This window comes from Coregonus clupeaformis, unplaced genomic scaffold (genome assembly GCF_020615455.1).
Source record: "Coregonus clupeaformis isolate EN_2021a unplaced genomic scaffold, ASM2061545v1 scaf0606, whole genome shotgun sequence".
NCBI lineage: Eukaryota > Metazoa > Chordata > Actinopteri > Salmoniformes > Salmonidae > Coregonus > Coregonus clupeaformis.
Genome location: NW_025534061.1, coordinates 122,972 through 138,157, shown reverse-complemented (window position 1 = coordinate 138,157; position 15,186 = coordinate 122,972).

The following is a 15,186-nucleotide window of genomic DNA, read 5'->3' as shown; positions in this document are numbered from 1 at the left end:
AAAGATTGTCACCCTTGACAAAGATTAGCAAAAAATACTGTATAAAATAAATAATACAAATAGTGAGCTATATTATATGCCCCCCAAAATGTGACACTTATCCTTTATACTTATACTCTTGCTCAGAGAGGTTTTGTTTCACAAAATAGGAGTCGAAATTAATGTCAACCATCTTTTCAATACTTTGTGCACACTCCCCTTGTGAGGATAACAGCAATGGTTATCCTCACAAGGATAGAGAACACATTGGTAGGGATCTTAGACCATTCCGCCATACGTAATCTTTCCAGATTGATATCCTTCTGTATGCACTTATGGACTGCCCTCTTCAGTTCAAACCACAGGTCTTCAATGGGGTCCAGAAAATGAAATGGTCATTGCAGAATGTTGATTTTGTAGTCAATTAACCATTTCTTTGTGGATTGGCTAAAATTGTTAAAAAAGACTGTCAAAAAGTATATCATAAAGAAAAAGGTTTTGAAGTTTCTGTCCTATATCTAGGAGATATAAGAATGCTCAGGAAATATATATATAGTGTGCAAAGCTGTCATCAATGCAAAGGGTTGCTATTTGAAGATTCTCAAATATCAAATATATTTTCATTTGTTTACTTTTTTGTTTACTACATGATTCCATATGTGTTATTTCATAGTTTTGATTCTTCACTATTATTCTATGTGGTCCTCTGTAGCTCAGCTGGTAGAGCACGGCGCTTGTAACGCCAAGGTAGTGGGTTCGATCCCCGGGACCACCCATACACAAAAAAATTTTATGCACGCATCACTGTAAGTCGCTTTGGATAAAAGCGTCTGCTAAATGGCATATTATTATTATAATTCTACAATGTAAAAAATAGTAAAAATAAAGAAAAACCCTTGAATGAGTAGGTGTGTCCAAACTTTTGACTGGTACTGTATGTAATATATATTCTTTTTTTCTACACATATTTAAATCCTTATTTTTGTTGGCACAAAACTACCTCCATACTTCTATTAATTCCATTAATTTGTATGGGTTACCTTTACACGAGTCCCATGACACTTGTTGGAGAACAACCTCGTATTCGTGAGAGTTTCCCCTTTCTACAGTGGGGTCATATTAGTTTGTAGGCGAAACCCTTCGGATGTTAGACATTTTCATGAGAAGACCAATTTTCAGGATTTCTCTTGGTCTGACAAACAGTGCTGTAGCTCTGCCAATTTCCACCGCAGATGAGGATTTGCGACATAGGCGGATGTGGTGGATTGAGATACAGCCCATGCAAAAACAGATATCTCTAGCTTAAATCGACTGATTTTGATGAGGATTTTAAAAAATGTTACTTAGATAGTCTCTAGGTGGTTAAACAAAATCTCTATCTCTGCGCAATAATGCCACATTCATATGCTAGTGCTAGTGGGAACTAGGAAGGGGGTGCAACTCAATATTAGGCAGGTGTTCGTAATGTTTTGTACACTCAGTGTTTTTTTGCTCATCTTTATCAGGGGTGCCAATAATTTCGGAGGAGACTATCTCTCAATTGAAGAATGTGTAGTTCTTGCAACAACTTGCCATGTGGCTCCATTTTTAGAGGCTTTAGGGAAATTAATTGTGTTTTTACTTTGACACTTTTATACAATGTTGTACGCATGTTTTTGAAGAATGAACAGTATATTTCTGTATTAGTACTAAGTAGTTTGTAATGCTATGAGGTGTAATGTATCATGATGGACAGGTATCAATACTGTTGGGCAAATTGTCTTTCTCCCCCATCAGTAAACCATACATTAACTTCTTGATTCTTGCCTTTCTTGCCTCTTCCTTCGACCCAAGAGAACTATTTGGACAGAAATGAGCAGAAGCTCTGAGCTGTCACATCAGGCCCATGTGTACCACTTCTAATGAGGCAATCGCAGCATCCTGCTGTGCTTACGGTTTTACCTCTTACTGCAAGTGGAATGAGCATTGTGCTCAACCATGCCTTTTAAACCATGTTTAAAGCTGCAATATGTAACTTTTTGGGCGACCCGACTAAATTCACATAGAAATGTAATAATAACAATAATATGCCATTTAGCAGACACTTTTATCCAAAGCGACTTACAGTCATGTGTGCATACATTTTAACGTATGGGTGGTCCCGGGGATCAAACCCACTACCCTGTGTCACGATCGTCTAATGAGGGAGACCAAAGCGCAGCGCGTTGAGCGAACATGACTTTATTAAATTAAAGTACTCACTACAAAAAACAACAAACAATGACGAATCGTGAAGTCCTCAGTTACAATGACTGACAAGGAACAAAAACCCACAACACTAAGGTGAACACTGACAGTTTAAATATGGCTCCCAATCAGAGATAACGAGCCGACAGCTGACACTCGTTACCACTGATTGGGAGTCACACGACCAAACAAGGAAACACAACCAAAAGAACACACCCTGGCTCAAAATACACAGTCCCGGAGCCAGAGCGTGACAGTACCCCCCCCTAAAGGCGCGGACTCCGACCGCGCCTACACCCCAAATAGGGAAGGGCTGGGTGGGTATTGCTCCTCGGAGGCGGCTCCGGCTCCGGGCTTGACCACCACCCTACTACAATCCCCCGTAGTGCCCCCCAGTCCGATCTGACCCAGTTAGCTGGATCAGGACTGCCGACGCGCACCCCTGGCTTGGCGCGTGAGGCAGGAATGGACCGGACCTGGCAGACGATACGCACCCTTTGCATGGTGCGTGGAGCCGGAACAGGCCTCACCAGGCTGAAGACTCGCATCCCTGGCTTGGTGCGAGTAGCAGGAATGGGCTGAATCCGGCTGACGACTCGCACCCTTGGCTTGGTGCGAGTAGCAGGAATGGGCTGAATCCGGCTGACGACTCGCACCCTTGGCTTGGTGCGAGTAGCAGGAATGGGCTGAATCCGGCTGACGACTCGCACCCTTGACTTGGTGCGAGTGGCAGGAACAGGCAGAATCCGGCTGACGACTCGCACCCTTGGCTTGGTGCGAGTAGCAGGAACGGGCTGGACCAGGCTGGCGACTCGCACCCCTGGTTTGGTGCGAGTGGCAGGAACAGGCCGGACAGGGCTGACGAAACGCACCATAGACTTGGTGCGGAGAGCAGGCACGGGCCGGACAGGGCTGGCGACGCGCACCACTGACCTGGTGCGGGGAGCTTGGATGGGCCGGACTGGGCTGGCGACGCGCACCACAGACCTGGTGCGGAGAGCAGGAACGGGCCGGACAGGGCTGACGAAACGCACCATAGACTTGGGCGGAGAGCAGGCACGGGTCTGACAGGGCTGGCGACGCGCACCACAGACTTGGCGCGGAGAGCAGGAACGGGCCGGACAGGGCTGACGACGCACACCACTGGCTTGGTGCGGGGAGCTTGGATGGGCCGGACTGTACTGGGGACACACACCACTGGCCCTACACCGGGATCTGGAACGGGCCGGACCAGACTGGCAACACACGCCAGTACCTCTCGCCGTGCCTCCACTTCCTCCATCCCCTCTTCGACCAGTGGCTCCCGTAACCCGACGGCCTCCTCCGGCAACCCACTGGACCGCTCTATCGCGGCCTCCTGCTGGTCCGACGTCGTGAGCCCCCCCCTAAAAATTTTCTGGGGTTCTCTCCTCTTCGTGGACCAGGCCTCCATCGTTCTCGCCAGACTATCACCCCACTGCTCCAAAGTCCAACCTCTCTCCTCTTCTCTTGGCTTGGCCCAGTCGAGACTCCTACTCAACTGCTCCCAAGTCCATCCTCTCTCTTCTTCATGCTGCTTGATCTGGTTAAGGTGGGTTTTTCTGTCACGATCGTCTAATGAGGGAGACCAAAGCGCAGCGCGTTGAGCGAACATGACTTTATTAAATTAAAGTACTCACTACAAAAAACAACAAACAATGACGAATCGTGAAGTCCTCAGTTACAATGACTGACAAGGAACAAAAACCCACAACACTAAGGTGAACACTGACAGTTTAAATATGGCTCCCAATCAGAGATAACGAGCCGACAGCTGACACTCGTTACCACTGATTGGGAGTCACACGACCAAACAAGGAAACACAACCAAAAGAACACACCCTGGCTCAAAATACACAGTCCCGGAGCCAGAGCGTGACACCCTGGCGTTACAAGCGCCATGCTCTACCAATTGTGTCAGCTTCCTGCTTCCCCTGTTTGTCTCCTGGCCTCTAGAGGTCAGCTGTGTTCCCCTTTGCCTTAGTTTTTCCTCATGTGTCCTAATTAGCTTATCTATGTCACCTGTGCCTTGTTTCCCCTTGAGTATTTTAGCTGTGTGTTTTCCCCTTGTTTCTCACTTGGTTATTGCGTCCTGTCTATGTGTCTCCTGCTTTGTCCCACCGTATCAGTCCTAGTAAGTTATTCGTAGTTATCTTTAGTTTGTTTTTCTCCCCTCGGGGAGTTGTTTTGTTTTGCCTCCTGTTTTGAACATTAAATCTACTTACCTGGAGTATTGCCTGGGGTGTTTCATTTGGGTCCTACAACATCTCCTCTGTGGCAAGGGGTAGTACCCCCAGCTCTACACATTTGAGACCGGAGTTCTAGCCCGGCTTGTGACAGAATAACCAAGTCAATCATGGACCCAGAAACACTCAGTTCCCAGGACCTGTTGGCGGTGATCATTCGACATGAGGCTTCTTTCCAGCGCCATGAAGCCGTTCTCAGCCGACAAGAGGAGCTGATGGCTAGACATTCTCAACTCCTGGCCGAAATGATGAGTTCCCTTCACCAGCTCTTTGAACGCCTCCCTTGGTTCTCCCCCTTCCCCCGGTCACCTCCCAGTGACGACAGGCCTTCTCGGTTGGCGGAGCCCCGACTACCACCTCCCAAGCCCTTTTCTGGGGATCCAAGCTCTTGTCAGGGTTTCCTCACCCAATGCTCCCTCACCTTCGAGCTCCAACCCTCAAGTTTTCCCACAGACCGTTCCAAGATTGCCTACCTCATTACCCTTCTTTCAGACAAGGCGCTCGCCTGGGCCTCTGCGGTGTGGCAGTCCCAGGAGGCCTGTTGTGACTCCCACGCTGCATTTGTAGAAGAGTTCAAGCGGGTGTTCGATCATCCTGTCAGTGGGCGGGAGGCTTCCAAGCGCCTACTGTCTCTCCGTCAGGGCCCCCGAAGCACGGCAGATTTTGCCATTGAGTTCCGAACCATAGCAGCAAGGAGCGGATGGAATGATGAAGCGCTGAGGGTCTGCTTTCAGGGAGGGTTATCTGAGCCCCTTCAAGATGAGTTAGCCACCCGTGAACCAGCTGAAGATCTCGAGTCCCTCATAGCCTTGGCCATCCGCCTGGACAATCGTCTAAGAGAGCGGAGAACGGCTCGCCATCAGGTGTCTCAGTCCCAAGTTCCTCTGAGCAGCTCTGTTTCTCCTGTTTGGATTCCGTCATTCAGAGCTGCCCCGGCTCCTGAACTGCCCCAGGATTCCCCGGAGAGCATGCAGTTAGGCCGTTCCAGGCTTTCTTCCAACGAAAGGGAACGTCGCATGAGGGAGCGTCGGTGCCTCTACTGCGGGGTTGCCGGCCACTTCCGCTCCACTTGCCCCGAGCTTTCGGGAAACGCCTGTCCCCGCCCAGCTACAGGAGGGTTGTGATGGGGAAAATTAGAGCTCCTCCTACTAACGCGGTCCTAGCTATTCCAGCCACTCTGTCCTGGGAGGGCCACCAGCATCGGGTCCAGGCTATGATCGATTCCGGTGCCGCAGGTGATTTTATGGATGTAACCTTGGCTAAGGAACTTAAGATCCCTACCCAACTACTTCCTCAACCCCAGGCAGTTACAGCCTTAGATGGCAGACCTCTGGAACCAGGAAAAGTTACTGAGGCGACTCAGTCCCTGCGACTTACCATCTCTCAACACCAGCAGGAGGAGACCTTCTATCTCATTGACTCTCCCGAGTATCCTATTATCCTGGGTCACCCTTGGCTATGCAGACATAATCCCCAGATCGACTGGCCTACTGGCACCATTCTTAGCTGGGGTCCCACTTGCCAACTCACCTGCATGCTTCAGAGTTCCTCAGCCCCTAGTACCCAGTTTCAAGAGTCTGTTGACGTCTCCCGAGTCCCCAGTGTTTACCATCGGTTCAAAGCAGTGTTCAGCAAGGCCCGGGCTACTGCCTTACCGCCTCATCGCACTTATGACTGTGCCATTGATCTACTCCCTGGGTGCTGCCCTCCTAGAGGTCGGATCTTTTCCTTGTCCTCCCCCGAGCACGCAGTTATGGACACCTACATTAAGGAGTCCTTGGCAGCCGGCCTCATCTATGCCTCTACTTCCCCGGCTGGGGCGGGCTTCTTTTTTGTTGAAAAGAAAGACGGGGGTCTGAGGCCTTGTATTGATTACCGGGGACTCAACAAGATCACGGTTCGGAATCGATACCCTCTTCCTCTCATGGCCACTGCTTTTGAGCTGCTTCAAGGGGCTTCCATTTTTACTAAGCTGGATCTCCGCAATGCTTACCATCTCGTGCGGATCCGGCCAGGAGACGAATGGAAGACGGCGTTCAACACGCCCACGGGACACTATGAATATCGGGTGATGCCGTTCGGGCTCACCAATGCCCCCGCAGTATTCCAAGCCCTGATTAATGATGTTCTCCGGGATATGCTTAATCTGTTCGTCTTCGTGTACCTGGACGATATCCTCATCTTCTCGAGGTCACTGAAGGAGCATGAGGGGCATGTTAGCCGGGTTCTCCAGAGGCTCCTTGACAATCACCTCTACGTTAAGCCTGAGAAGTGTGAATTTCATGTTTCTCAGACTCAGTTTCTCGGGTTTATTGTCACTCCCGGGCACCTAGAGATGGATCCCAAGAAGGTCAAGGCGGTCCACGATTGGCCCACACCTGCCACGGTCAAGGAGGTTCAACGGTTCATTGGCTTTTCTAACTTCTATCGGAAGTTCATTAAGAATTTCAGCTCGGTGGTAGCCCCCTTGACGACGCTTACCAAGGGAGGAGGGACCAAGATTCACTGGGGTCCGGAAGCAGCAGGGGCCTTCGAGGATCTCAAGCGCCGCTTCACTTCTGCTCCGATTCTGGTGACCCCTGACCCAGAGAGACCTTTCGTGGTGGAGGTGGACGCCTCAGAGGTGGGGGTGGGAGCCGTCCTGTCTCAGAGGGGTGCGGATGGGAGATTACACCCTTGTGCCTTCATGTCTCGCCGCCTGTCTGAGGCCGAGCGCAACTACCACGTGGGGGATCTAGAGTTGCTTGCGGTTAAACTGGCCTTGGAAGAGTGGCGCCATTGGCTTGAGGGGGCTCAGCACCCTTTCCAGGTTCTCACAGACCACAAGAACCTGGAATATCTCCAACAGGCTAAGCGGATGAACCCTCGGCAAGCACGATGGTCCCTTTTCTTTAATCGATTCCAGTTCATCCTGACTTACCGACCTGGCACCAAGAACGTCAAGCCGGATGCTCTGTCTCGAGTCTATTCTCCCGAGGTACAAGAGAAGCCCTTGGCATCGATTATTCCGAGGTCTAGGATCGTCGCACCTCTTCAGTGGGAACTAGAAAGAGGGGTACGAGAAGCTCTTGCCCATGAGCCCGATCCAGGCGGTGGTCCTGCCGGTCGCCTGTACGTTCCTCTCTCGGTTCGGGCCCGCGTCTTGCAGTGGGGTCATGAGTCGCCCTTGACATGCCATCCTGGCAGTGCTCGCACACTGGAGTTCCTCCGACGGCGGTTTTGGTGGCCGTCCATCAAGAAGGACGTGCAGGTCTATGTTGAGGCCTGCCCTGTGTGCAACCAGGGAAAGTCGACACGCCAGCGACCCCAGGGACTGCTCCATCCCTTACCTGTTCCTCGAAGGCCATGGTCACACCTTTCTCTGGACTTTGTTACGGGACTTCCTCTATCCCAGGGCAACACCGTCATCCTTGTGGTGGTAGACCGTTTCTCTAAGGCTGCCCGGTTTATTCCCCTGCCCAAGCTGCCCTCGGCTAAGGAGACTGCGGAGCTCCTCATGAACCATGTCTTCCGGATATTTGGCATTCCCCTGGACGTGGTCTCTGACCGAGGTCCCCAATTCTCGTCCCGGTTTTGGGGGCCTTCTGCAGGCTTATTGGGGCCACAGCCAGCCTATCGTCAGGATTCCATCCAGAGTCTAATGGCCAAACGGAACGGATTAATCAGGATCTGGAGACCACCCTGCGGTGTATGGCGGCCAGTAATCCCACGTCTTGGGCCACCTATATCATTTGGGCTGAATATGCCCACAACACCCTCCAGTCCTCAGCTACCGGATTGTCCCCCTTCGAATGCCAGTTCGGTTACAACCCTCCTTTGTTTCCAGAGGAAGAGGCGCAAGTTGGTGTTCCCTCGGCCCAGCGCTTTGTCCAACGCTGTAGGCGGACCTGGAAGAAGGCCAGGTGTACCCTCCTTCGGACCTCCCAGAGATACCAAAGTCAGGCTAATCGCCACCGCCCGGGACGGCCCCTAGTTTCCGAGCTGGTCAGAGAGTTTGGTTGGCCACTAAGAACTTGCCCCTCCGGGTCGAATCCAAGAAGCTTTCCCAGAGATACATCGGCCCTTTCCGCATTTCTAGAAAGGTTAACCCTGTGTCGTATCGTTTAGTTCTGCCTCGCTCCCTTAGAGTTAACCCCACTTTCCATGTTTCACTCCTTAAACCTGTCTTGTCTTCTCCTTTTGCCCCCCACAGACCCCCGCCACCTCCCAGGATCATAGACGGCCAGCCAGCCTACACAGTCCGCCGGATACTGGACTCCCGGAGGGTCCAGAACTCTCTGCAGTATCTGGTGGACTGGGAGGGCTACGGGCCAGAGGAGCGCTCCTGGGTTCCGGCCAGGGACATCCTGGACCCAGGGTTGATCCGAGATTTTCGCACCCTGGGGCCAGGGTGTTCTGGAAGGAACGTCAGGAGTCGTTCCTAGAGGAGGGGGTCCTGTCAGCTTCCTGCTTCCCCTGTTTGTCTCCTGGCCTCTAGAGGTCAGCTGTGTTCCCCCTTTGCCTTAGTTTTTCCTCATGTGTCCTAATTAGCTTATCTATGTCACCTGTGCCTTGTTTCCCCTTGAGTATTTTAGCTGTGTGTTTTCCCCTTGTTTCTCACTTGGTTATTGCGTCCTGTCTATGTGTCTCCTGCTTTGTCCCACCGTATCAGTCCTAGTAAGTTATTCGTAGTTATCTTTAGTTTGTTTTTCTCCCCTCGGGGAGTTGTTTTGTTTTGCCTCCTGTTTTGAACATTAAATCTACTTACCTGGAGTATTGCCTGGGGTGTTTCATTTGGGTCCTACAACATCTCCTCTGTGGCAAGGGGTAGTACCCCCAGCTCTACATATTTGAGACCGGAGTTCTAGCCCGGCTTGTGACAAATTGAGCTACAGAGGAAATGTGAGTGACAGATCTGTCATTCTCATTGAAAGCAAGTCTAAGAAGCAGTAGATCTCTTCTATGTGCTATTTCTATACTTCCCGTTCTTAAATTAAATGTTTGCATCTTTTACTTTCGGTTTTGTACAACAGCTTCAAACAGCTGAAAAATATAATATTCTTAGTTATGGAAAATATATTTTACAGAGGTTTAGATGGTTACAATGATTCTCTACATAATAACTGCTTGTTTTTTCACATAAACGGAAATTAGTTGAACTATTTAAATTATAGCTACCAGGAAATGGCAGAGTGATTTCTGCATATTGCACCTTAAACATTGTGACCCGATCCCCAAAAGTAATTAATCAAAAAGATAATGTAGATCTAATATACAATAACAGTTCTGAAATAAATTAAATTAAGGATCTAATAAATTTTTTAAATGCTGTAAGTTGGTTTGACTTTTCTTTTTTTGTGTTACTGAAACACTAAAATCTAAGTATATTATACTTAAATGTTTTACAGTGCAGAGAGAAACATATCTTAAAGGGCAATTCCTCCACTTTTAGACCTCATTCATTATCTCCAGCACCAAACCAGTGTATACATTTGTGAAAACAGCGTGTTTCTATGATCTGTGGTTATAAAGATAAGAAGAAAGGTCCTAAAACATCCTTCTCTGTGACATCACAGGGTAACATTTTTTAAAATTTTTTATGGTGATTTTCAAAATCTTCAACGAGTTTCTAGCCAGGGGTGGCAATTTACTTGCTCCCTATATCACCACGAATCTCAGTGTTAAGTTTAGATGTTTTTCTACAAAACGTAGAAATGCAACATTTTCATATATGTAGACACTGCTTTTGTGCTGGAGATAATGAAAGTAAGGTTGAAAAGTGGTGGAATTGCCCTTTAATTCTTGTCAGTTCCAGTTCACAATAAATGTCCCTAATACACAGTAGTTACATAGGCAGGCACTGTAATACCAGTCTAGGACCTAGGTACACATTGTTACATATAATTTCAAGTGTTACGGCTGTTTGTGGTTTCATGTAATTACAAGTTGAAATGTAGTGATATGCATAACCAGGTATAAAACATTTATGTTCTATTTAAAAGGGCAATCTGGGATTAAAACAACAACAAAGCACACCCCACCACTTTTTTTGTAAACAGCTAAGGGATGGGGCTGGAGAAATGTAACCACGCTCAAATTAATAGACAGAGCCATGGATGCAATGAGATCAAAATTATAGTTTTACAGTGTTTGATTACAATTACATTGTTTACAATTCATTGAGTAAAATAAGGTAATATTTTGGGTTGTAAGTATGTGAGACAGTTGATCTAAGCTCATTTGAAGTTATATTATTCAAGAATCAATGGCTACTGTATATATTGTTAATTTAAAAGTCAAACATGGAAATACCAATCAAATTTACCTACATTGCAAATGCCCGTGTAACTACCATTCAAACACAAAGTTTCACCTTTTTGTCTGATTTTCAGATTTAATCAATTATTTTATTAAAAAAGGCTAAACGTCTGTATTAACTACTATCCAATCTGAGAGTATTTAATGAGATCTTTCAGCACTTCACATTTCATTAGGACTCCCTCTGTCACTGTGCAAAGTGCCAATAAAGAGTCATCGCATCAGGTCAGACAGCATCCTTGGAATTCCAATCCTATTACAATTCAGCCACTAATGTGGTTAATGATGAACTAGTCCTGTCAACGTGTACTTTATAATGCACAACTGAATAAAATGTGCTGGAAATAGATAAGCATGTGACAATAATACAGTAGGGGGATTGATGCTATTCAGGTGTTTGTTCTGTTATGTAAGTATTCAATTAGCCCCTATGTTGATATGAAGACACATTTTACAAAGATTCTCATATGCACCCTTGACACACACACACTCACTCCCACATGCACATGCGCAAACATTTATGTCAGAGAAATTCCCTTTGATTTCGCATTGGAAAGGGTGGGGTTGCAGATGGGCAGGAAGGGCAACATTGTTTTAAATTCCATATAAAGGTGATTCCACTCACTCCTAAGCCATTCAAGTGAATCAGTTTTCAGAATTATCGCAGCAAAGGAATTATTATTCAATAATGGGAGATAACACATTCACAGTATTGCGAGCAGGTGAGTCTTGAAATTATTTATGGTTGGTTTGGAAGAGCAATTTGAAATAACCTAAATACAAACCTATATCAAAACATCCCTGACATATTGGCTACATATTTATGTTATTTTCAACATTTCTTTCAAGATGATAAAAAGTTGAAGATTAATATTGTTTAATCGAATATCTGAATAGACATGCAGATTAGATTACAAGCAAATAAATATCCAAATTCAATAACATTTAATGCCACGGATAGAACATGAATAAAATCATACATTTAATTTTTAAGCCCAATGTAAATATGTACATTTATCTACTTTAAAAACATATCTGATTTGCTGTTATTTGTATGTAATAGTAATGTTAATTTAATACACAATACATTTTGCTATTATGGTTGTCACTGGCATATTACCACAATTGTTGTAAAAAAAAAAAAAAAAATCAGAAAAGCTGAACATCAATATTATTTCATCAGATACAGCATCTGAATAGATATGCAGATTAGATTACAAGCAAGTAGATATCGTTCAATAACAGTTAATTCCATGAAAAGGGACGAAATTATCCATTAATTATAACATCAATAAAAATATTTACTTATAAAAATCCAGATCTTTATATGATAATCTTTATATTTCTGTTATAGGGAAAATGATCTATATCATCATAACATTAATACACAATACATCTTGCTATTATAGTTGTTACCGGCATATTTCTTTATTGCCTAACATTATTATTTGGAAACGGTACATTGATTATATTTTTATTCTATGGAGGGGTGATGCAGAACAGCTCCAGGCGTTCCATGCTTTTCTTAACTCTTGTTCTGAGCACCTGAGATTTACTATGCAATCTGACACATGTCAAATCAGTTACCTTTAGATGATGTGTGAGGATAAGCCTACTGATCGTATCAGTTTGTTGAGGGCTGATAGCTGTTACCCGCTTCCCTTGAAAAACAGTTTGCCTTACAGCCAATTCTGTTGAATCAAGGAGAGGGGGTACAAAAACGGTCAGATTAATACTGCCATTGAGAAAATCCAAAACAAATCGAGACATGATCTCTTTCAAGGACAGTCTCACAAAAAGAAGCATTCTTACTACTGTATGCACTATTCAAAGTGCTCTGAACAAATTAAGGGAATTGTTCACAAACATTGGCATATTCTAAGATCCGATGACAGTATCCATAATGTGTTTTCGGACCCTCCCTGGGTCGTACTCTCAAGGGGCAGAAATTTACATTATACATTTTAGTTCTTTAGCAGACGCTCTTATCCAGAGCGACCTACAGTTAGTGAGTGCATACATTTTTTCATACTGGCCCCCGTGGGAAACGAACCCACAACCCTTGTGTTGCAAGCGCCATGCTCTACCAACTGAGCTACAGGAGGGCCACATCTCAGAGATCAATTAGGAAACTCTGATTTACCACCCCAAAATAGCCCTGCACAACGTTTATTTGCGCCTCTACAGATAGATACCACAAGTGTAATGGCTGTGCTCAATGCAATGGCACTTACAAATGTAGTTCTTTCAAACACCCTCAAACAGGGAAACAGATCCTAATCAATGGTGTTATCACGTGCTCCACTAAGGGAATTATTTATCTTATAACTTGTCCTTGTGGTAAAAATAATGTGGTTAAAACGAAGCACGGAGCATCATAGCCCCATTAGGTACAAACACTCGACACACCTAGTTACCACCCACCTTTTGGATGCGAACCACTGTATTTCGTCCCTTCTCATGGGCGCCTTCGTAAATTCACTCTGGATATCTACTCTGATTTCAGAGCACTCTAGTCTGAGTGTGCCAGAGCGCAGCATAACTGATTAATATATGAACGCTCAACACCTGTTGAATATGACCGGTGTCAGTAAACGTCGGCAAAAAAGCTTAATTAAATTGTTGCCAGCAGCGCAGTTAGTCACCAACGCTCTGGATAACATGAAAATAGCCTAACCAGCTCTGCTAGGGCGAGTAAAATGGTCAGAGTGGGGTGTTCTCTCATTTGTTCTGGATGTAGCTAGCCAACGTTAGCCATTTAGTTTGGGTGCTTGATTGCGGTTGTGAGGTCTGAATGCGAGGATCAACCCTACTCCTCCGCCAGAGCATCCAGTGTGCGCTCTGAACGCTCCGAGAGCTAAACGCTCTGAATTTAGGAACGGACAATTTGACAATGCTCTGAATTTATGAACGCCCCTAGCGCACTCTGAGCGCACTCTGGCATTCCAGATTGAATTGATGAACACACCCTATATCGGCATCCAACACGTCAAATCAAATCACATTTTATTTTTCACATGTGCCGAATACAACAGGTGTAGACCTTACAGTGAAATGCTTACTTACAAGCCCTTAACCAACAATGAGAAAAATAACCTGTTACCGGCATATTACCACGATCGTTACATTTTTTTCAAATTATTAATTCCAAGAGAACAGAGATTGTTGACAAACAAAATCAATCGAATTTTGTAGATGGTACCCTTCAAGTAAAGTGTTACCCAAAGTTGCAACTTCCCAACCTTTATTCCGAAATAATTACATGAAAGTTTGACTGTTTTGAAGTAGTTTTGACTGTATAGACTGTAACATTTAAGTGAGGAAACTATTTTCATCATCATTTACTGACATATTAACTAAATTGTAAAATGTCTGAACTACCACTCTAGCTAGACTGTGTACTGTACATAGTTCACATTTTATAGAAACCTCTATTCAGACTTTTTTTTATGGGCAACAGTTCAAGTAAATCTGGATATGCATGTAGCCCTATATTTATCCTCAATTCAGCAGTTAGGGACATAAAATGATCAATCATGTCAGTGACAAAAATAGCACTAAAAGTTTTGAAAAGTCTGAAATATAAATGTATCAGTTGGGCAACAGTAAATGTACCAGTTAGAAAATGAGTGAATATAATCTTGGAATTTTCCAAATACATCAGATATTGATGGAATTACAGCATTTAACCCTAAAAATTGGAAATATTTTGCATAAAAGCGCCAAGGGGGGTAATTTTTACCCCAAACTGGTAATGAGGCAAAGGGACACTGTCTGTCAAGAAGTACATTTAAAAAAATTATATTAACCTTTTGTGACACAAGTAAGTTGTTTAAATTCCCCCAAATAAGCATAAGTTTCACACATTTATACTAAAAATGCATGTTTCAAAATAGATGTTTTTTCATGTTTTTAACAGATATTTTGATCAACTTTATCCATAGCCACTTGTTATGAACATTTGTCTGTTATTTATTAAAAGTGTTGTGTTTCTGTGATACTCAGAGGCTGAGAAATTGGCGATTGAGCTAATCCGACATATCGGTACGACCTAAAATGGTCACCAATATGGGTGATATAGGTGACATGTGTGCCAGTGCCATCATTCTTTTAGCTCCAACTTTGGAACTCAATGGGCTATCAACTCAGTTCCAATTACATCTGAAAGACGAAACTCTCGGCTTGGTATTGAGACATTGTCTGGAAGCTAAACATGTATTTAAATGTTTGAGTAATTTTTTTGTTATAGTGGCTGCCATGCCCCCCAGGGGACAAATCTGGTGTGGCTCCATCTCTATATATTTTCAGGAGACATACATCTACCAATGTGCCAAATGTGGTGCTTTTATCACAAAGTTTACTATATATTTTCTCATTTGCACCGCTAGTATACAAAATAGAGATTATTTTTAATTCCTCC